Source organism: Pelodiscus sinensis, chromosome 4, assembly GCF_049634645.1.
Source record: "Pelodiscus sinensis isolate JC-2024 chromosome 4, ASM4963464v1, whole genome shotgun sequence".
In the NCBI taxonomy this organism is placed as follows: Eukaryota; Metazoa; Chordata; order Testudines; family Trionychidae; genus Pelodiscus; species Pelodiscus sinensis.
In genome coordinates, this window is record NC_134714.1 from 82,829,084 (window position 1) to 82,852,136 (window position 23,053).

General features: G+C 41.0%; 1 protein-coding gene across 16 annotated transcripts in view; it reads left to right on the forward strand.

The window, feature by feature from the left end:
* Positions 1-23,053, forward strand: part of LOC102449934 (transmembrane protein 263-like) — a 408,340-nt gene that overhangs the window by 244,825 nt on the left and 140,462 nt on the right. For 5 of the 16 annotated variants that reach the window (XR_012903537.1, XR_012903539.1, XR_012903536.1 and 2 more), the window contains 2 exons: positions 11,550-11,606; positions 15,192-16,162. The exons of the other annotated variants lie outside the window; for them this stretch is intronic. The gene's annotated coding sequence lies outside the window, so the exon portion shown is untranslated. Of the gene's footprint in view, positions 1-11,549; positions 11,607-15,191; positions 16,163-23,053 lie in introns of those variants that run through there. 16 annotated transcript variants of the gene reach the window in all.

Here is a 23,053-nt window from a genome sequence, read left to right on the forward strand (position 1 = left end):
GGAAAACAAAAGCTTCTCTTCTAATATATATGGGCTTGGATTTTCAAAGGAACCTAAGGGAGCTAGGAGCCCAACCCACATTGAGTTTCAATGGATTTTGGCACCTAATCTGTGAAGAGTTCTTCAAAAATCCCAGATCTAGTGACCTCTGCATCCCCAGGAAGTGGGGAGGAGGAGTGAAGGGCAGAGGAATTCCTTTCTGAGTCCTCTGTGCCACCCCATTGAAGCTTAAATGGTCCCAAAAGTATCCACCTCATTTTGTCTTGCAAGTGATAGACCCTGCAATGGGGTTTAAAAACCCTATACAGAGCACAGGCAGGAGAGAGTAGAAAGAAGCATGCAGTTATGTGGACAGCGAATAAGAAGCTTCAAATGTTTAGGTGTGACAGCTGATAGAAAGCTCACTTGGAAGGATCAAATTGAAAGTATTAGAGATAAGTGTAAAGACAGAGTCAATGTACTTTAAAAGTATTTTTGGAACTTCTGGAGTGAGGATAAGAAGCCAGTTGTAATGCTATACAGAACACTAATAAGACCAGTTACTGAGGTGCCAGGCTTTCACTTGTGCATTGAAAATGAATTTGAAGAAGGCTGACTCAATCCAAGCTCAGGTGTTACAAATTGTATGTGGCACCTACATTACCATGTTGCCATGTTAACTGTAAATAGCTGTGGGTAAACATGCCATTGCTTTTAAGAATGAAGCTTTTAGACTTAACCTCTTGGGCTAAAGTCACTGGAAACACTAAGCTAATATAAAATGAATGCTGCGAATTAAGTGGTTGACACATGGAGCGAAACTCAGAATGCCTCCTATAAGTAGGGTTGAAGCATGGACAAAGGATCTTGTTGAAGAGAGAGACCTAAAAGGTCAATCTATAGATTTGAGCCAATGCGTTATAACTCGAAAATTGTACCTTCTGAGGTAGAGATGTAGGGAAATTGAAAGAGGAAAAGGAGTGTTAAAGGTGTAAGATTTAGTAAATCAGTGTTTCTGATAAGTGAAGGTAGTACTGTACTACCAACTGTATACTCCAAAAGTGTACAAATAAGAAGAGTGGCGAAAACATTCTGCATTCCTTCACCTGGAATCAAGAAAGCTATAAGACTATCAATTTTTATAGCCGTTTTGATGGCTGAACAGGCAGAAATAATGCTGACATAAACAGGGCTATGGATGTGTGCCCAGTTGCAACAGCCATACTGTCTGATTTCTTATCAGGACCAATAGCGATCAGAAAAGGCAAGTCAGATTCTTTCCTATATTATTGCTAACAATAAAATTGACACCGTTGGGTGTTATAGTAATAGCATGGATCCTAGTATGCATAGATGTAGCAGGCAAAGTGGCAAAACATGCTGTCAAACATGACCAATTTGATTTAGAGATCCCTTTCAGGAAACTGGAGTTTAAAAATCTAATTAAAAATGAGTTGTTAGAGCAGTAGAGGTAGTTATGGGCAAAAGAACTAAAAGGGAAAAGATTCCAAGATACAAGCTCAAATGTCAAAAATGCTAATATACTCCAGGGCCCAGGGAGCAAGAGTGAAGTGGCTCTACTTAGAATTTTAAGTAGCCATTGAGCCTTACATAATAATGTGTTTCTAATAAAAGTTGGATTATGTGGGATGTACAAGGTCTAGGAAATAGTTGATCATCTATGGGAGATCCAAGTGTGCACCATCAAAATTGGGTTTTTATATGAAAGACTTAGTCTTAAATTATCAACATTTTTACTGCAACTCCTAATAAGAGCATCGAGAAAATGGGGCTCTCTGAACAAAACTGCAGTGCAATTCTTAAAGAATACTGGGAAATGTGAAAGACTTTAATTTTTTAATTATCCATGGTGGGGGGTCATTGTCTGCTTGTCTGTCATAGATTCAGCTAGTAAGCCGTCTTTGCCATAAAATACAAAGAAGAAGAGAGCCAGAAGAGTGTGGGATAACAGAGGGTCAACAGCCCCATGTCAGGCCACCTGGAGGGAATGGAGAGGGAGGTAAAGAAGGACTGCAAGCCCAGGAGCTTAAAGGCTGATTCGTTTTCTGTTAAGTTGATAGACTGAAGTAATGTGTTGAATGAAAAATTGGGACACTAAAAAGGGGATTGTACAGAGAGCAGCTGACATACGCATAAAACCAGCACTAGTTGGGTATGCTGGTGCACAACAACCATATGCAGATTTTAGTATCCCATGTTTATATGCAACACGATGATAAAAAGCCTCCCTCTTAAGCAGATGGAGTTAAACCACTTACGCAGGAAACATGTCTGCTGTAACAGCCTTATTTACATCCCTTCAGTATCCTTGACTATCAGTCCTTCCCCAACTACTCCTGCTTGTCCAGCCACTTCTTTATGCTAGGCAGTGGAGGATGACTCATGCACTGCTAGACAAAAAGAAGAGCCTTTAACTGGCATGAGCATTGTTATACAGCAATAATGCTATTTTTGAATTATAATGGGCATATATTTTACATATCCAGCCATGCTTTTGTTTAACTGTCCCCTTTTGATAGTATTCTGCAGAGTCACTCATCAAAAGAGTTTTAAATCTGATTAACTCCACTCCATTTTGTTATGCAAGTTTTATGCCAGCATTGCTTCCCTGATATTTAAGTGGCCTATTTTTTTTTTTTTTTCAGAGGCACTGAAAGTATCTGCAGTTCCCACTGGCATCAGTGGGATTTTTGAGTGATAAGCACTTCTGAAAATTAGGTCACTGACATTTAGGTGACTGAATGTAAATTTAGGAGTCCCTCCTAAGGCACCCAGTTTTAAAAATCATGGCCTAATTCTACTGACAATGACACAAAGAAATTGCTACTCATCTGAAGAGGTGGCTACCTGGTCAGGAGTTTTTGCTGTGGCTGCCTTACAGCCAAAGGGCATTTCTGACCCTCTCCTTTCAAACTGTCCAATTATGTCAAATCTGGATTCTCAGGTCATTTGTGCCTAACATAATCAGTCTGTATTTCCTGCTTGTAACTCTCAGCCTGTATATCCTGTTCCTAGAGGTACACAAAGTGAATCTTGTTAACATTGCTGATGTGTTTGAGATTCACAACTAGCAGGCTATAGAAGTGAGCATCATTATTTTAATGTGTTTTGATGATGAAACCATATAAACATCCCTTTGAACTTTGTTGATTCAGGATGGTATTTGTGGTGGTGGTTTATGCTTACAGTCTCTTCAAGTATCTTATCAATGGAAAAGTATTTTCTCAAGGTATTGGCTTTTTGATGTTGCTTTGGTTGATACATGGTGGGGATTTTGCACATGCAACATCAGCGTAGCCATTTGAAAATCTACCTTTCTGTCATGTTCTTTTTGATAAACCCCTTTATTAATCATTGTCTTGGGGAACAGGATGCATTCCCACATTATAATTATCCTGTCTTAGTTCAGACTTCAGCAGAAAATGAAATGAGTACTTTTCAGTCATCTTGAAGCAGTCCTCCTGCTTCCAACCCACACTCTAATTTCAGATGTCAGGATTCCTCTGTGAAGCTCAAGTCCTGTTTTCAAAGAATAGGAGGGAATCATATAATGAATTAGGAATAAGCTCATAATATCAATGTTTTATATTTAAATGCATAGGTGATTGTGCAGTTTTAGCAGTTGTCTGTGTGTGTATGTATGCGTAATGACCTCCATGTACACACATGGGTTGTCAGCAAAGTTTGACTTCTTTACACCAAAGCATTGTTCTCTATTGAAGATCAACTCCTTTAGCTGGTATCAGGAGTAGGCTATTTTATCCTCCCTCAGTGAACAGCAGTTAAAGGGGGTCATGACTCACATTTTGCTTCCGTGTTACATGTACCCAACATATGTATGATCCATGTATATGTGTGTGCACACATTTTAGCAGACGTGAGTACTCTCTTTAAAATTACATACACGTTTCCATTTGAACATCCTGTTCTCAATCATTCATATCTCAAACTTTATGATGCTCAAACTATGCTTTTGTGAGGACATTTTTAAAGAGAGCCGTTCTTGGGAGTTGGCTCCATCTAGCCTGACTGAGTACAAGGAGCTCCAATCCTCTGGAGACTCCCAGACACTGGTCAGACGTCGCAAATGGCTTAGGTCTTCTGATAAACAACCAGCTCCCTCAGCTTTGTCTTAGTCTTCTTATTAAGAATTCACAATTACAACTTTGAGACCTGAAATCTTCCAGGGTTGAGATCTACCTAAAGGTGAATATTTTTAAGAAGTTCCATCAAAACTGCTCAGGCACTTTGGGATACCAAGGGAGTGAATGAAATGCTTAGAAAATGCCTGTGACTTTTTTAAAGCTGTGGTTCCAAAAAGTTAGAAACATGAAATTTGTCATGGAGAGAAGCCTTGCTGAGAAGCCTTTTTTGGAGGGGGAGGGGGCATTTTCCATTTTAAAAACTCAGGAACCTTTTCTTACCCTACGCAGCCTCTTGTATAATAAGTTGGGTTCCTAAGGACTGCAGGAGAGGGATTTTTGATTGCTGGCTTTGTAGAGTGTTGAGATTTCTGAGGGAATCAAGCTTAATAGTTCTTTGTTTAAGAAATTTCTTATTTTTTAGTTTCAACCATCTCAGGAAATTCTATGTACATAATAAATAATAAAGATTAAGAGATTGTTGTGTATGCATGGTTGCATTCTCAAAAGTCAGGGAATATTGTTAAGGCTCTTTGCACAATTTTGATTCCTCCCTTTTGTGTATGTGTCATAGTACATTCATTACATGATCAGATACTGTTCCTCAAATAGAAATACATTTTTGTTCAATCTTAAATGCCATGTCTAGCATCTTCTACTTTTTTGAAGCAAAATGCAGGACAATGTAGCACTTTAAAGACTAACAAGATGGTTTATTAGATGATGAGCTTTCGCTTCAACTACCCCAGACTAACACGGCTACATTTCTATCACTATTCTACTTTTTTGTTCTTGAACACATACACTGCTTTTATTATCATCATGGTATGGGATGTTTCTAGATGTTTTATACAATTTCCTTTTTCTCAATTTCCTTTTCCCCCACTAGAGTCAGTGCATCTCAGTGCAGACACAAGGATTTGGGCTATAGCTAGCAGCCATGCGTAAGTCAGAGTTTAAGGTGCCCAGCACCTGCTGTATGAGGCTCTTGAATCTGGGAGCTGTACTAGTGAAGAGTGAAGGCCTTAACGGAGACCGTGTAGTCTTTTTAAGTATCTATAGGTATCTAGCTTTGAAGACTGTCTCAGGAAGGGGCCATTTAATTTTGCATCGTGGTGGTGTTTGAATCTACTAAGAGACCTACACTGTGTATGTAGTAGCTTAACTCTTCCATACATTCAGCATAGTATAAATTCTGATTTTGAGCTCATGTATTTTGTTTGCAGAGGTGGTAAAATATGCAGCTATTTATGGTTACTTAGGAGACTGGATTCTAAAATCAAATACAACCCCAAATTCATATTCAGTTCATATTTTAAAAATATAATATTAATCATTTTGTAAAGTGACAGTTCAATTTCCTTTTGGTAACTTTAATTGGAGATCAGGAAAACCTGTGATATATGCTAATGGGAGGTGGCAGTTTGTAACTGAGTAGCTGGCATATACTAATAAGATGGGTTGCACTGTGTGAGGAATCAGGCTGCTGAGGAACACAGGCTGTATGATCTTGAGGAAGTGAATCTAAGCATACACTCAGGTACAAGGCTCACTCTCCTTTATTAGCAGAGCTTTATTAGTCTGCTCTGTATTAAACCTGCTAAGTCATTGAACTACCAGTTGTGTGGAGTGTCTCAAATTAGAATATGGGTGCTTTAAAAGGACTAAGCAGTACATATTTATGTAAGTAAATGGTCTATTTTTATTTATGGAGCCCTTCAGCCTAGCCACATTGCATATAGCCATGTCCTGTATAGCTACAAAGTTTGATGTTAAAAAGGGATTCGCTAGACTTTTGGGCATGTATCTGTTTTCCTTTATCAAAGCACTTTATGGATGACTTAGCCAGGTGCAGTGGGGCTGGTGGGATGCCCCTAGAGGGAGACTGATATGAGGCCAAAGGTGCTAAACATTTTCATGGCTGAAGGCAACATGCAGATGTAGATCTACATCTACTATATATTTGAGAAAGTTTTGTCTGTCTGTCTATAAGAACTAGGACCACCAAATTTGGTATACAGTTTCCTCGGATCCTAACTTAAAGCAATGTAAGGATTTGGTTGTGCCAGGAAAATGGGATGTGCCTGGAATGAAATTGCTTCTCATAAAGTCATACAGAAATAGACACAGTCACCAGGCAGATGAAAGGGACTGTGTGGGAGAATTCCACCCCAATCCGGGACTCCCTCAGCCCCGAGCTTTCCACCCCCCCTCCAAGCACCCTTTCGGAAGGAGTGTGTGGGAGGGTAAAGCCTTCTCCCCAGATTTGTATGGGAATGTTTCTGGCTGTTCCCCTGTATCAGGGAACAAGGGGAAAATGTACAATTTGCTGCATTACTCATTTTGGCTTGAGGAAGTGCAGGGGGCAGATGAGCTGTGCACTTTGCTGTCACTCTCTGACAGGGAGAGGAAGGAGAAGAGTAAGCAGCCCTGGTACAAATTGCGGGGGGTGGTGCTGGCCCCTGTATCCACCCCCCTACACACACAGACAGACTCTTGCCCTGAGCCTCTCCTTAAGGACCCAAGCAACACTTGTTAAAATGCTAGTTTCTCAATAAGAGCAATTACTGCAGGAGCAAAGGAGTCATAAGGAATAGTCATATTTATTGTGCATGAGACCTTACAGGGAAAGAAGTTTAATAGCAGCTTTGTTCTCAGTATCTTGAAATTCCAGTGTTTCAGTCTGGTATAATGGACTGTCTTAGTAACCATTGTTAACAGTGTGCCTGCTAATACAATATGATATGAGGAGGTGACAATTAGCATACCATCCAAGAATAAGCTTATTTTACATAAATGGGAATAAAACACAATAACTTTAAATATTATTAGAAGGTCACGCATTACATTTGGCCTTACTTGAAACAGATACAGGCAAGCCTAATAAGACATTCAAAAGGGACATAGACCAGAAAGGGTAGGATGGGGAAAGCTGATGGCCTAAAGAAATATCCTGAAAAAATTGTATATCTATCCTGCACCTTCCTGGGTCTTTTTGAAAAACTGTGTGTTATATCTGAAAACCTTTCCCAGGCCTGAACAGCTCTATGTAATCTTGAAAACTAGTCTTGCCAACAGAAGTTGTTCTTGTAAAAGAAATTCACCCACCTTGTCTCTCTGTTATATCAAATAAATGTGGTGGTGTGGTTCGGAAAGATTGCATATCTAGAAATGCTGGTTTTCACTGAACCTGTGATACAGTGGAACACAGTGCCAGAGAGGAAACAGCCTAATGTGCTTATTCTAAAGTGTTGAAAATAAAGATAATATGGTCTGTGTGCTGACACACAAAGTGACTAGAATGGTGATGAAGGTTCACACCTTTTACTCCCGTCTGTCAGGAGAATAAGCCAGGAAAGAGCTACAGAGGTAGGGGAATCATCTCTGATGACCAGTGAAGTGAGTCAGATTAGCTCTCTCTGTCAGCACCTTGTGGTCTAGTGGTAGACACTAGAAACACAGACAGCCTCTGAGGATGTCTTATAGTTTATTTTAACCAAATTAGTAACTACAAGATTTTATCCTCTCTAATCTGGCTGTTGGCAAGACCTGGACTAAATAAAGACCTAAAAATAAATAGGCATTGCCCTCTCAAGCCTTCGCCCAGGAAAGAAAAGAAGAGAGCTTTATAGCAAGGGCTGTGCATCCCCTTTCCCATCTCTCATATGATCTTGCAGAACTATCACCATCACACACATTTTTCTAGTGGTGTCTTGTAAGTCTGGGCACCAACAGTAATTTAAATACCTGCATGCAAGGGGAACATTTTCCCCTCATGTTATGCCCTACCTAATTTCCATAGGCCATTTTCCACGCCCATCCTGAAAGTTCCTTGATTACTTTGTATGCCTTCCCATGCAGTTTGCTTGGCTAACAGTCTTTATTAAAGTAAACAGAAACCTCCAGCTGCTCACAGAATTCAGTCACAACCAACTTCAAACAAGTCTTATAAAAATTGCAAAGGTATGGTTGTATTGTGCCCTTGGGAATGCTTGGGCATGGTAGCAAACTCTCCTTACCTAAGAATGGACTCTTAGGCTCTGTGAATCTGGACACTTAAGCTACATCTAAACTCTCTGGTATCCTGGAAAAGCAATGCCATGTCCAAGGAACATGTCCACTTTTCCAAAAAAATTTTTAAAAAAGCAGATGCACATTTTCACCATCCTTGTAAACCTTGTTCTACAAGGCATAAGGGATGTGTGGAAAGTGCAGGTTTTTCTGAAATTTGGTGCTGTGAAAACACACCACATTTCAGAAAAGCCTCTTTTGAATTTTTTTTAAAAAATATGCAATTTGCGTACTGCAAACTGCATATCTTTTTCCAGTTTAACTCTGCAGTCTAGACATAACCTTAGAAGGGTTGATGGGATGGATCAGCAAGAGGGAGCTGGTGAAATGAGAACGTAAGGCACCCCTTTATCCTGTTAGTTCTTCCTGCAGAGAGAGATTTTCCTCAACATGGAGGTCTGCCCAATTTATGATGGTGCGGGGTAGAGTTTTGCTTTGGACCCAAGGGGTGCACAAGATTTCTTTTCATAATGCATCAAACTGCACTGCTACTTTTTTGGGTCCAAATAATGTATGGCAAAGAGACATTAAGACACAGGTAAGCTGGACTGAAAATACACTTTGTTAAAATTTCAAAATCAGTAGTGAGAGAGACTGTTGTTCTTCCAGATGACAGGAACTACAGAAAAGAAGGCTCTTGCACCAATAGTGGTAGCATTGTGAGAAGTGCCAGATGAGCAGAAGAGGGGAACAGAGCAAAACATGGAAGGTCCAAGAGGAGGATTAGTTGAGTTCTTGAAGACCTTTAAAACCAAGGAGGATCATGATGAGTTGGGTCCTGAATTAATATAAAGCTCTTTGGGATGGAGGGCTTTTAAAGACTTTTGAGCACAAGTAATATGAAGCCAGAAGTTGTGTTGTTAGTATTCTCATCCCCAGCATGCCCAAAAGGATCCTAAATAAAAGTATTCACACTGCCTTAGAGATGGTAAATGTTTATTTCTTGAAGTACTGATCTTCATTCCCTCCTAGACATCATGTTACATGTTAAGAGAATACTGAACACTGAAATGTACTGTCTATAACCAATGCAGAGCACCTAATAGGGAGTATAGTGATGGAAAGAGGCAAGGAAACCAGCAATCTTTCTGTTTCATATAGATAGTCAGATTTATTGGACTGAGAAACTTAAAGTATTTGACTACAAGAAAATTCCAGCCTTGCTCAGCAGTCTGAATTTTGGAAAGATAAGCATTTTCATCATTTACTGAAAATGCATCTGAATATTAAGTTGTCTGTTTCTGTTTGTTTTTATCACTCCTCTAGCAGCATCCACCTTGCAACAAAGGTGAACTCATTTGTGACACTGGAAGAGTAGGAGAACCCCTGTGTCAGAGGCCATAACCCAGCTGTCATCCAGCTGTATCATGATCACTAACAAGAGCTTGGACCTTTAATATTTACTCAGAGCATTTAATTTTTAAACATTTTTTTCAATATAGTGTAACAATGCTAAAATAACTGCAATAGAATTGCAAGGAGTCCAAACTATGTTCTTTGTTTCAATGAGATGGCTGCCCGCAGCAGAAGACTAAAATCAAAGTTTGTAGGAGATTTCACATGTAACTGAAGTTTTGTCTTATGTTTTACAATTATGAAACAATTTTTTTCATTTACTTGTTGCACTTTCAGACCCCTTGGCAAAGGCTTTCTTTGCTAATTGGATTTTAGTTGTTTGAGGGTTTTTTTGGAAGAGGTGGGTTTCTTTTTTTATTTTTTTAAATGTTATAAATGTTTCATAGTATTTTAGAAGACTGAAAATAAAACTTCTCCTTCCCTATTTTGTTTGACTCATGGAAAAGTGTGTGTGTGTTGATAGTATGGCAACAGGTGCCCTGTATCCTTTTTCATTTACTTCCCTTTTCATGTAATTTGCGATTTTTTTTAATAATGTAGCTCTCTACTGAAGCCATATCAATACATTTTATACAACTCAAACTAATAGTACATAACTCCAAGATACCATCTCTGTTAATCTTGGACTCATTTATTTTGCTGTAACATTCTTCTGTGTATTTTTCAAGTTATGATTTAAGAAAAGCTCCAAATATCAAATAAAGCCCAGACACAGCAAACTTAAATAATAGGTTTATAATTTTATCCCATATCATGACACCCAGTTCTGATTATATTTGTTGTGAAACAACTGAGGAGCTGTGGAACAATTCTCCTTTGTACTGTGCTGACACATGCAAGCCTGTTGGTTCTACATTAGTATTGTCACATGTTTCTACCCTGTTGCAAGGTTGGAGGAAGAATTAATCTTGTTTCTGGTAAGGAGAGTCATATGTAATGGGGAAAGGGAGACACAAGTGAAGTCTTGAGGCAAGAGTGTCAAATTATTTAATAAAAGAAACAACTTTTTGGAAATGCAGATTTGCATTAGAGGCTGCCCCTCACTGATCTTTGATTTTTTTATTTATTTATTTTTACAAATTTGCCTTCTGACTTTTTCAGTCTTTATAAATCACATTTTCAATCTTTTCTCTACAACATCTGACTTTTTATTTAACTGAAAGAAGAGATTTTCATTTTATTACATGACTCCAGAAGCTGGGGCTTTAAAATACATCAAATATTGAAAGACTTGTGGCAAAATCACTTGTTGGTGACACTGCAATGAGTAGAAGATTAAGTTGCTTCAGCTTGTACACATGATAAATTCACAAGACAATGCTAGTTTTTCAAATGATATTTGTTGTTCTGAGTTTTCTGGGGATGGAGGGGAATGGAGAAAGAAGCAGTTTTCTGTGCTACCATTTTATTTATCAATAATTACAACCCTGAGTTCTGTCAAACTAAATGGCAAATTCATTACTAATTTCAAAGTTCAAAGTGTTCTGTAGTCTTCCACTTATTCCTCTCACTCATAAATAACATTTTTTTAGTGTACCTTTTCATGGTTCTTTCCAGCACTATCAAGTTGTCCTTGATAGGCATGAAAATCCATCTCACTAAAGGAACTGTGATTCAAGAGGTCAGTGTATTGTCTGTCTCTACAAACAAGGCCCATAAAATACTGCTTAGCACAGGGATCTGTTTGCAATATGAAAAGTTTATATATATCTGGTAAGTGCCTGGATGTCATACCTGAAGGAGATGAAAGTAACGAAAATAAATGCACTGGATTATTGAACTTTTGACAGAATGTTAAGGAAAAGGGAGAAAACTACAAAGAGAGCAGTTGCTTCTGCTTTATGAGGCAGTTCCCCACAACGATTTTTTTGTAACTTTTGTAAATTTACTTGTGGTAATTTCACTGTCTAGCTTGATAACAGTGCAGGAAAAATATTTGAGGTTCATACTTTCTTTCCTGTTAATTTTTAATCCTAACAGGACCTGTGTGTATCCCAGCCACAGTTCTCACCAGGACTCCAAGTTTTTATTGAACAGGTCAGTGTGAAAGGGTAGAGCTTTGGGTGAGTTTAGTGCTTGTGGAAGGGTTTGTGTTAACAGTCTTCAAGACTGAAATCCCATTCTTCCAAAGACAGATGAAAGTACAGCAAAGGCAGGGCACACTTCCTCTTATGAGCCACTTGTCAATGTGCCTCAAACTGAATCTGGAAAGAAAAGAGGAGACTAGATTCTCTGACTCCAGGCCTCATTCAGTTCTTGGCCTGTAGGGAATACGATCTTAGAAGGCTAGCTCTGGTGATAGCTTTTGTGATGCTGTCTCTAGGAGCTGGTCTGAGATCCTAAAATATTGCATGTAGGTCACAGAAAAGCTGTTTTATGGTAAGAACTTTCACTCACTGCTGATCAAGAGTGTTTGCAAGCTGGTAAACTAGCGGTGCTAAATTCCATATCCCATTGCTAATTCCCTGAGTCTGTCGGTCCCCTGTGGTAAATTAGATACAGTATGCTGGCCCATTTTCTAAATCTACCTCAGCCTTTATTCAGTGCTCAGTAATATTTTTCAGTAATCCCTTTTGTAGAATCCAGCAAAGCTGTATGATGTCAGTCTTCTAACTCTCCTTCCTGTTTTCATCGCCCGTCCTCCCCCCCACACACACACTTATCTTCTTAACCATCAAGCCAGTAAATTGGTGTAGTAGTTTACCAGCTCTATTTTCTCCTTGACATGTGCATGAACTCTCCCCAGCACTAATAAAAATTGTACCAGTAGCCCAGTACTGGGAGCAGAAAGACCATCAGTATATACAAGACCCATATGAATTTTTTGTTATGCTTGAGAGCACAGGACGGGCCATAGGGAATCTGATCATTAGTGCACAAAGACTGATATGCTGTCCCCAGCCAGGGTCAATACAAGATGTCTCTATTTATCTAGAGTTTTATATGAGGTCTATCACGATGCTCTCTAGAGGCATGGAAGTGTCATGTGTGTAGGGGTTGCCAGATACTTTCACAAAAAATACTAAACATGCTGGGAGGAAAATTGGTTGAGCAACAAACAAAAAAAACGGGACCAAATTTCTTGAGCCAAACACGCCCCCCCCCCCCCCCACACACACACAAAAGAGTCACTGCCCCTTTAAATCACCATGCTCCCACCCCCCCCAGACGCAGCAGGTAGTGTTGCCAGATGGTTTCAACAAAAATACCGGACACACTTGACATTACATCACAATCTACATTACATCTTATTCAGAAAATACCGGACATTTCTATTTTCTCAATTTGTTTCCCAAACAGAAAGCTCAAATACTGGACTGTCCGGTTCAAAACCGAACACCTGGCAACCCTAACTGGAAGTGGAATATTACTCATGTGGTGTTCTGATGAATTGACTCACTATCCAGAGTCCTTAGTAACCTGATTGCTGTAGGAAGTTCTCTATTCTGTCTACATGTGGGCAGCCACAATTTGCCTTTTAGATCCCTTACTAATTTCATATAAATAGGAAAGTGAAATTCTGCTCCCAATAATTTTCCTCCAGCAGGACCCTGTGCACTCCCTGGCACGTTGTCGCCATAAAAGTTGACATCAACCCTTAAATTCTTATAGCAATGTTAACATTTTCTGTTGCCTAGAATATCCTGGGTGCCATCCTTCCACTCTCTCACAAGAATACATAACTGTAATGATTGGTTTATACTTGGCTTTATGAGATGTAACTAGCCTTTAATTTGGATGTAGTTGGCTACCATGTGGAATAAGAAGGCTGTGTGATGCCCATTCCAGACTACAAATTTAACTCCACAATTGTCACTCTTTGCTGTTGGCAAATTTGCCCAGAATCATGAGGCTAAACCTCACCTGGTTCTTTACAGCCATCTGAAGAGACCAGATGGCATCCTATGAAAAAGGGTTTTGTTTCTTAGTATGATGTTTGTCTCTAATGCAGCAACCAAATCCAGCATTTTACCCTATTTCTTCACATGTTGAAGTCCTCATTTGTGTCAGACCTATTCTGTTTTATGATAATTATATCTGTTTACTGAAGTTATGATCAAAACATTAGTTGCTGCCAACACCAGCTCTGCATTTACATAAGATTTATTTTTCAAAAGGAACTTTCTGAGAATGAAGGACTCCGACTTTCGTACAGCTGTAAGATTAATCCTGCTTGAAAGCATAGCTGCTTATTTGGAAAGGAAATCTGCAGTTAGGAATCCTTTTGCTAGCAGTAAATAAATTCTATCATGCTTATATTTGCCCTTAAGGTTTAAGGCAAGTTACCCAGATTTTGTCCAGTCCGGAGCCATGTTCATACCTTGTCAGAAGCTTGAGAGCCACCTTTATTTCATGTACTTTGCCTGAATTGAAGCTAATTTTATTTTCCTTGTTTTTTTTAATAGAGACAAACAGATCACATAGAGCATGGGTTCTTAACCTTTTCCTTTCAGAGGCTCCCCATTGTGCTGTAAAAACTTCATGGCCCACCAGTGCCACAATAACTTTTTTTTTTTTCTTCAATGTAAGAGCCCAGGCCAATGTTAGAGGATAGAAAGCAGGGCAGTTGCCTGTGGCTTCATGAAACAGGGCATCCAGGAAGCTACATTGCTCACACTTGCCCCACCTGCCCAGGGCCCTAGTGAGGCTAATGCCAGCCGTGCTTAGTGGCCCCTCATAAAATCTGCTGGCAGTCCTACAAAGCGGGGAGGGATAGCTCAGTGGTTTGAGCATTGGCCTGCTATACCCAGGGTTATGAGTTTAATCCTTGGGGGGAGGCATTTAGGGATCTTGGGCAAATATGTCAGGGATGGTACTTGGTCCTGCTGTGAGGGTAGGGACTGGACTCAATGACTTCTCAAGGTCCCTTCCAGTTGTATATGAGAGGTATATTTTAGAATGTTCTCAAACCACTGACACAGACTACAAGTCCTGGCTTACAGTATTCTCTCTTATCAAATGGGGCTGCTCCATCATGTTGCATATTGGGACATGTAGTCTCCATAGGCTGAGCTTTGTATGTTTAAAAACAAAAGCAGCTGTGAAAGAGCCTGCAGACAGCTTTAAGATTTTGGCTGTGGATTGACTTGTATGAAGCCCTAAGAATTATGGGTGGAAGGGACAGTGGCAATCCTGTTCCTTGAGATCAAGCTTTCAGAGCAATGTGGGTTTTTACATAGTATGGTTATCCAAATCCCAGGGATTGAGTCCCATTTGGTAATACACAATATGGATTAAATTCACATTCAGTCCTTTAAACTGCCTCATGCAGTTGCCGTATAGTTTTGTGCTGCTGCAGCAACTACACTTAATAGTAAACCTAAAGCAGCTTTTCATGTGCCCTAGTGGATCTCTATGAATAGCATCACACATGGGTAAGACCCAACCACAACTGAGCTTCAAGGTATAGGCCAGGAAAGAAGTATATTTAGCTGTTCCATTTATTGAAAGTCTTGAGTCTTCCAGGATATCTGGGGCATCGGGCCGGTAAACATGCTGATTGGGTGCCGAAGGATAAATTTGCGGTGCAGTGGCAGAGGAAGGGCTCTTTCCTGATGTACTGTTCCTTTTCTGAGGGAGAGACACAATGGATCTGTAAAATTGCAATATCCTTCTCACCAGGTTCTCAGTGTGATGTGGCAGCCGTCTGAAACATGAGGAAGCTTTCTGGTCTTTTTTTAGGCTGTGAAATTGCTGTTTAGTGAACAGAAAGGAGTTATAAGTCTTCCAAGAGCCTACTTTTCTTGTATTATTAAATAAAAAAGTCCCCTTTGATCATAAATCATAGGTGTTCTTGCATTTTATTTCAACTAAGCTAATTGAAATACCTGCTCACAGTTCAGAAATGCCTCCCTTTCACAGATTCATCTTAGTATAAACTAGACAGAGCACTACTCCTCTTTACTGACTGGCAACTACCTTCAGGGCCATAAAAGGTACTACTCTTTCTTCCATTAACCATGACAGTTTTCTAAATGAAATCAGGTGTGTCACTTCAAAGCACTGTGCATCTTTTCAATAACACTTACTGAGAAATGCAGATCCAGATGTCCAAAGTGGCCATCCACCAGTACTGCAGTACTCCACGTAGCTGGAGTGTTTAATGGGGTCAGTTCCTTTGTATCAGAAAAGTCTTAGAAAACTAATGACATTACCTAAATCCAGCTCAAAATGACTAAGCACAAGGGCAGGCAATAATTTTTTATGTGGGGGCCAGTCCAAGAATTTGGAAGTGGTCAAGGGCCACACTTTTTCATTATATTAATGGAGGAAGTACAGGGGTATGGGATGGAATTTGGGTGCAGAAGTGACCATTGGGCAAGGGATTGGCGTGTAACATCTGGATTGGCAGGCCGGATCCAGCCCATGGACCATAGTTTGCCCAGCCCTGACTAAGCATTATGTTCAAAAGCTTCAGTGGGTAGCCAAGTTAGTCTGTAACAGGAAAAACTTAAAAAAACAAGAAATAGTCTGATAGCAGTTTAAAGACTAACAAAACACATAGATGGTGGTATGAGCTTTCATGGGCACAGCCCACTTCTTCAGATGACCGGAGTGTTGGCTGTCCAGAACCAAAATAAATGAGGGAAGACGAGAAGGGGGGGGGGGGGGGGGCAGAAGGAGGCAGACATGAACTACTTCAAGACAGACCCAAAAGAGAAAATAACAGAATTCTACTTGTCATTACATATAGTCCACAACTTAAACTCCTCCAACGGATTATCCACAATCTACAACTTATCTTGGAAAATGATCCCTCACTCTGAGGCCTTGGAGGGGAATTCTTTAAAGTGCTACCAGACTATTTGTTGTTTTTTAAATTTAAGCATGATGTGCCAATTTAGTCCTGAGGATGTTTGTCCAAAATGGTGAGTGTGGAAGAAGCATGGGCACAACTAGGAAACTTCCAAAGATCACAACAATTGCAGGCTGTGATCAAAATTATTCCTGCTGTTAGTTCAGTTTGGGGTGAGAAAACATGTAGGAATGGAATTCCAGAGCTGCCAGGGGACACGTCCAAGAGAGAATCAGCAGTTCATGAAGATTCAAGGGCTATAGCTGCATGCCCTTAATTTTGTTAGCAGAAGTAGTTTTGAAAACCTTTCAATCTTCTCAATTCCTCCTCCCCCTACCCACCCGCCTGTCACCTCCCTGCAGCTAGGAGCAGCAAGTCTGAATAGAGACTTATCCTATAGGATTGCTTAACAAAATGTATATCTTTTGTAATCAAATTACAAATGTAATTAATTCTGTTGAATTACTTTAATTGGAATGGAGATAGGCATGTGGGGAAAATACCTGCAGCTAATGAACCTAATTTTTTTTTTAGCATCTGGGTTTTGAAGTAATCTTTATACTTTGCTCTCTAGGGCCAAGTCTACACTGGGGAAGAGGGCATTGTAGAACTACGGTACACAACTCCAGCTACGTGAATAGTATAGCTAGAATTGACGTACCTTCGTTTGACTTACTGCGACATTCCTATTGTGGGGGGTTGACTGGAGAAACTCTCCTGGTGACTCCCCCTACTCTTCTTGCTCCAGTGGAGTATCGAAGTTGACGAAAGCACAATCGGCAGTTGATTTAGTAGGTCGACCCCAGGGAAATTTATCCTTGCAGTGTAAGTGCAGACAAGGCCTAGATTGAAACTAATTTGTGTACAGTAATTCCTCATTTAACACTATAGATGTGTTTCTGAAAATGTTCGTGCTAAGCAAAAACGTGCTATGCAGGGTCAATTTTCCTATTAAAAATAATGGAAAAGGTGGGGGTTGCGTTTCAGGCGATGGTGGCAAAGTCAATTTTTTGTTGGTGCTGGGTCGTCAATGTCAACATTAGATATCTAGCAACACAAGTCGCCACGGTTTGTTAAAATACAAAGATAAACACATGAGTGAGCAGAGAAGCGCTGTGACCACGTGTATTCATCCGCTTATGAGTATTACCACTGTTTTCACCAACTTATACCGCTGCGTGAAGTAGTCGGCCACTTGATTATTTTCATGTTGTTTTGGGGATGGTCGTGTTATTCAAAAAACGTTCCCTAAAAAAAATCATGCTATTGCGAAAACATGTTAAGCAGGCACGTGTTAAACGAGTAATTACTGTATAGTTGATTCCTCATCTTGACTATAACAGAGTTTAAAGAGAAACTAGATAATTTCATGGAGGTTAGGTCCATAAAAGGCTTTTAGCCAGGGGATAGGAATGGTGTCCCTGGCCTCTGTTTGTCAGAGGCTGGAGAGGGATAGCAGGAGACAAATCGCTTGATCATTGTCTTCGGTCCACCCTCTCTGGGGCACCTAGTGCTGGCCACTGTCGGCCAGGCTACTGGGCTTGATGGACCTTTGGTCTGACCCAGTACAGCCGTTCTTATGTTCTTATCTCGCAGACTGTAGCTTTAATGTCTTTTAGCAGCAACCAAAACAGAAAAAGACTCTGTTGCCATCACATGTTGCTCTGTAGCTCTTCCTTACCTGAGTTTGGAGGTGTGACACAGAGGTCTCATGGCAGGGCATTCGTGTGTTCCTCCCTTGCTGCTGAGTCCTCAAACTCAAATGCCATTTGCAGTCCTATTTGCCCAAGTTCCTTCTCTACATACCTTGTATCTTGTGTTTTCATCAGCTGGGTCTCTCCCCTTTCCACCTTACTGATTCCTTTGTTCTAGTTTCAAGAGAACTCCTTAGCTTGTAGTAGGTCTGGCTGGGGTCACAAAGCCTGTCAGTGTGTTTGCTTTGGCTTCTTACATAGATGTCACTGCACCTTGTCTTGGATGAAGTTTTACCTAATTGAAAGAAAAGGAATATATGTCCAGTTGGTGCAAACTGTAGTAGAAGACTCCTGGCCCCTGCTTCTGTAGTTTGCCAGCATAGCCTTTAACTCTGTTTTGCAATGTCTGGGTGTCTCTATTTCCCTTCTGTAAACTAGCTGAATGAATAATGCTGCATGGGTAAGTTTACCCGTTTCTCATTTGGGAAACATGGAGGTTGGTTTACTCCCATTTTTATACCCTCTACGCCACTGGCCACTCCCACCTCTTTAATTTTGTTCTTTCTTCTGACTCTATGTATTGGATGGGGAGTGGAATTAAAATGTAAAATGCAGAGTGCTTGAGCACTTGGATGTTACCCTGATAGGGGGCACATAAGTAATTAGATAGGGAAGCTGGAGTTTAAACTTAAATCATTGTACTCTTAAATGGATTTTTGCCATAACCCCGAAATCTACATTTTTTGTGGATTTGAGCCGGTTTTCTCCTACTGCTGCCTTTGTCACTCCTGTTCCTTGCTTTGTCTTCCTGCTTCTGTTGATCAGAGGAGAAGCTATAAGTGCTAAGTCCTTTGTAGGCTGAGTCCAAGGAGAGTGGAAAGAAACGTCACTAAGGGTATTTCTAGACTATATCCCTTTTTCAGTAAAGGGATGTAAATTAGGCACATCAATATTGCAAATGAAGCCAGGATTTGAATTTCCCACGCTTCATTTGCATAATGGCAGCTGCCGTTTTTTTTGTGAAACGGGGCTTTTTTGGAAAAAAACGGCAGTTTAGATGCCGCTCTTTTGAAAATAAAACCCTTTTTTGAAAGATCCTGTAAACCCGGGGGGGGGGGGGGGGGGGGGGAAGGGAAGGTTCGAAAAAAGCAATAGCCACCATTATGCAAATGAAGCACGGGAAATTCAAATCCTGGCTTCATTTGCAATATCGACCTGCCTAATTTACATCCCTTTACCAAAAAAGGGATGTAGTCTAGCCGTACCCTAATAGAGCTATGTGACGGCGCGTTGGAGGTCCCCCGTCTCCTGCACCCCGAAATGGCACAAACAGACTCCACCAGCCAGTGGAATTGAGGGTGGTTTATTGCTCCTCCAGGAAACAGCATAGCACAGATGTAATCTGGTTACAGGAACTGGGGCTAAGAGGCCTCAGTGCTCCCCTTGAGATAGGGGAGTCCCAGCTCCCCTCCCCAGCTCCTTCTCCCCTGCTTTCCAGACAGGAACTCACTAACTCTCTTCCAGCCCTGCCCCCCAGCCAGGGCAGCATTCCACCTTCCTTTGTTCCTCTCCATGGGGGGTGTCTGACCACTGGTTTGCATAGTGACTCATCCTGTTTTGCTGGGTCGTGGTACCCACGGCAGCCAGTGGGGGTTACCCTAGAGCCAGCAGCATAGAAACCAGCCAGGTACCCCCACTACGTCACAAGCTAATGTCACATAACTGGACTCATGCAATTCAGGTCTTTAATACCACTTTATTCTATGTGGTATTGACTTATAAAATGATGCTAATGTATTAAAAAGCATCAGGAGTATACACTTAATATGCTCCTCTCCCTCTAAAGCAAAATGTGAGCCTCCCCAAAGGAAAGGAGGTTGTGCAAAAGAACCCTTCCAGCAGTGGGGCAAGGCTGTCATTCTTGATTCTAAATGTAGTGGGGAAAGGAGCTTTATTGACTGGGCTGGAGACTGGAGTCTCTTCAGACTGGCTCGGGTATCCCTTTGAAACTTATCTACCCAATGTCCTCTTTCCCCACCTCTAATTTTCCCCCTCTCTCCTACCCCCCACTCCCTCCTTTCCTTATTTATTCTTGGTTCTGGACTTCCAACACTCTGGACATCTGAAGAAGTGGTCTGTGCCCACAAAAGCTCATGATACCATCTACATGTTTTCTTAGTCTTTAAAGTGCTACTAGACTATTTGTTGTTTTTTAAGTTTTTCCTGTTACAGACTAACTCGGCTACCCCTCTGAAACTTCAGGTCCACAGTCCAGGTTCCTCTTCACCAGCTCTTCTTGCCAGTGTGCCTCAGACCTGACATGGAGAGAAAATAAAATAGCTGGCGCTCTTGTCCATTCAGGCTTTGGCCTCTCTGTTGAGACAGCTAAGAAAAGGGCAGTTATGAATTGTTGTCAGGATTCAGCTGTGCTGCAATACCACAATTGCTTCCTGTTGCTTTCCATGAATTTTAAGCCAAAAAGGACGATTGTAAGCTTCTGTATAACAGACTATAAGAACCAGGGATGTAAATGGTTAATCAGTAAGCCTCACCCTTAGCTGGCAATGCTTACCAGTTCCTCATAGGGGTTGGAGCAGCTCCCTGCCGTCCCAGGCACAAGCCTGCTCCAGACCCACGGAGCCCACTGCAAGCAGGGGCTGCTCCAGCAGGTGGGGCAACCTCGGTCCATTGCAAGCCTGCCCCCCTCCCTGCTAGTCTCAGGTTACATGCTGGCTCCCTGGGAGTGGGGCCGATGGGCTACCAGCCCTCTCCCGGGGAGCCTTCTACTACACATCCCGCAGCAGGACTGTCTCCCAGGGAGGCTTTGCTGTGGGCTCTGTGGTCTGTTTGTCCCTCCCCCAGATGTCTGACCCTTGTATCTGTGTAATGTGATCTTCAATGCCTAGACAGGGGCTGAACAGGGAAAACTAGTAGACCTCCTATAAAGCAGAATGTAAAGCTCCATGCTAACAGTGTCAAGAAGAATGATTGAGGATGGGAAAGAGGCTCTGTTTTGTTCCCCCATAGGGGCTGCTCCAGCATTCAACACTGTACAGTATACTTCTAAACCTTCCCCTGAGTAAGTCTACTTCTGCAACAGTAATGACATTGCATGATCTCTTCGCTGCCACATGGAAGCAGGAGCAGGTATATCAAGAGAAGCAATTTGGCTATTAGTGTGTTTCCTCTTAGTTTGGAGCTAGCCCATGTGGAACATCCTACTTTAAAAAACACCACCACTTGTGGCCCTTCAGTGAATTTGTTGGATGTAGCTTATTCAGCCATGCAGATGCATTTCTAGTAAGAAATGTGACTTAGAAGTGCAGGTCTAACTTCATATGAAACTTCAAAGGGACTGGGCTGTTTGGTTTGGGAGTTGTCTCCTTGCTAGCACACTGCCAGTTTGTTTCTTCATGCTGCCAGTTCCTGTGTTGTCTCAAAATCTGTTGATAGCAGCATTCCTTTGTTTCCTTGTGGAACAACTGAAATCACCACTGGATGCTGGGAAGGGAAGCACTATTGGGTGTGAGGAAATGGCAAATATTGTTTTCAGGAGAGATTTTCAAAGGCAAACTTGTCAGACAGGCACATACCTGCCATTTGTGCCTTTGAAAATCTCTCGCTTCACCTTTTTCACTGTTGCCTGTAGTTGCACATATTTTGACAGTAGCTTTTTATAGACTGTCCACTCAGATGAATGGAAGATCAGAGACTAATACAGCTTATTGTTTCATAGAAGCATTAAGCCTACTGAAGTGGTAAAGAGAAAATGACATTTGAGTTAAAAGATCTTGCTGCTCGCTTAAAGGGGAATCATTTAAGTGATGAAACAGATCAGCCCTTCTGCAAACTCTTTTGTCATTTCTGTTGAGAGTTCAGTGGAATCCCCCTAAGAATGCAGGTTATTGCAGAGGATAATGTGGATTGTGAATGTATCAGATAAGTCACATGAGCTAGGTGTTGAGGGGAACCAGTGTGTCATCTAAAAGATAACTTTACATAGACTAGCAATAAAGAGAATTAGATGTGCAGTGGCTAGAGCTGGTTGGAAATCTTATAATGACGCTCAGTTTTATTGGAAAATGCTGATACAGCACAGCTATTACCTATTTGACTACACTTTAGTCAAAACACAGGTTTCTCCATCTCTCTGTTAGCTCCAGAGTATGAAGATGCACAACACTGGGGCACTTTGTCTCCCACTCAAGCTTTGGGAGAAAGGCAGTGCCTCTCAGGCTCCCTATGCTGGAAGATTGGCAGGAAGACAAACCAGCTGGGCTTCCTGCCTTCAGCTGCAGGGTTGGAAAGTTCTTGTCAATTTCACAAGTGAAACTAACAAAAGCCTTCCTCAAGGACAGCTTGGAAGCACCCAAACATTGTTTTGGTTCTCCTAATATGGAATTTTTCTTGGTTTCGAATTAAACTTTTTTTTTTCAAAAACATGAAAATCTTCATAGAAAAGGGTGCCCCTTTTATGGGCAGCTCTAGAACTGACCCCAGTGTCTCAGGATTGTAAAGATCACCATATGGTCCTCATCAAGAGATACATATGAATAATTTTTGTTGTGGAGATTTGCTAGGATTTGATGCATTTACAATAATGAACTCATGTTCAGAACTCACAAATGTAATTTTTGTATGCCACATATATTTATAGTTCCTGTTTTTAAAAGATTTTGCCCAATTAGTATTCACAGTGGTAACTTGCTAAGAACCTCAAAGTCTCCCATTATTTGCTTAAATTAGAAAAGGTTGCAATGTTCTGATCTGTAAAGAAGAGGACCTCCTGGAATGTATCATTCTGTCTTTTTTTGGAGTTATCTGCCTGAATTGCATGCTATGTATGACCTGTAGTCTCCATAAGTCACATCTTGACACTAAAGATTTAGACAGCCAAATGCTAAGATGGACGTATGGCCCAGTGAGTGGGGCAGAGGACTGGGTTCTCTTTTTAGATCTGTCATTGACTCCCAGTTTGACCTTGGGCAGGTCAC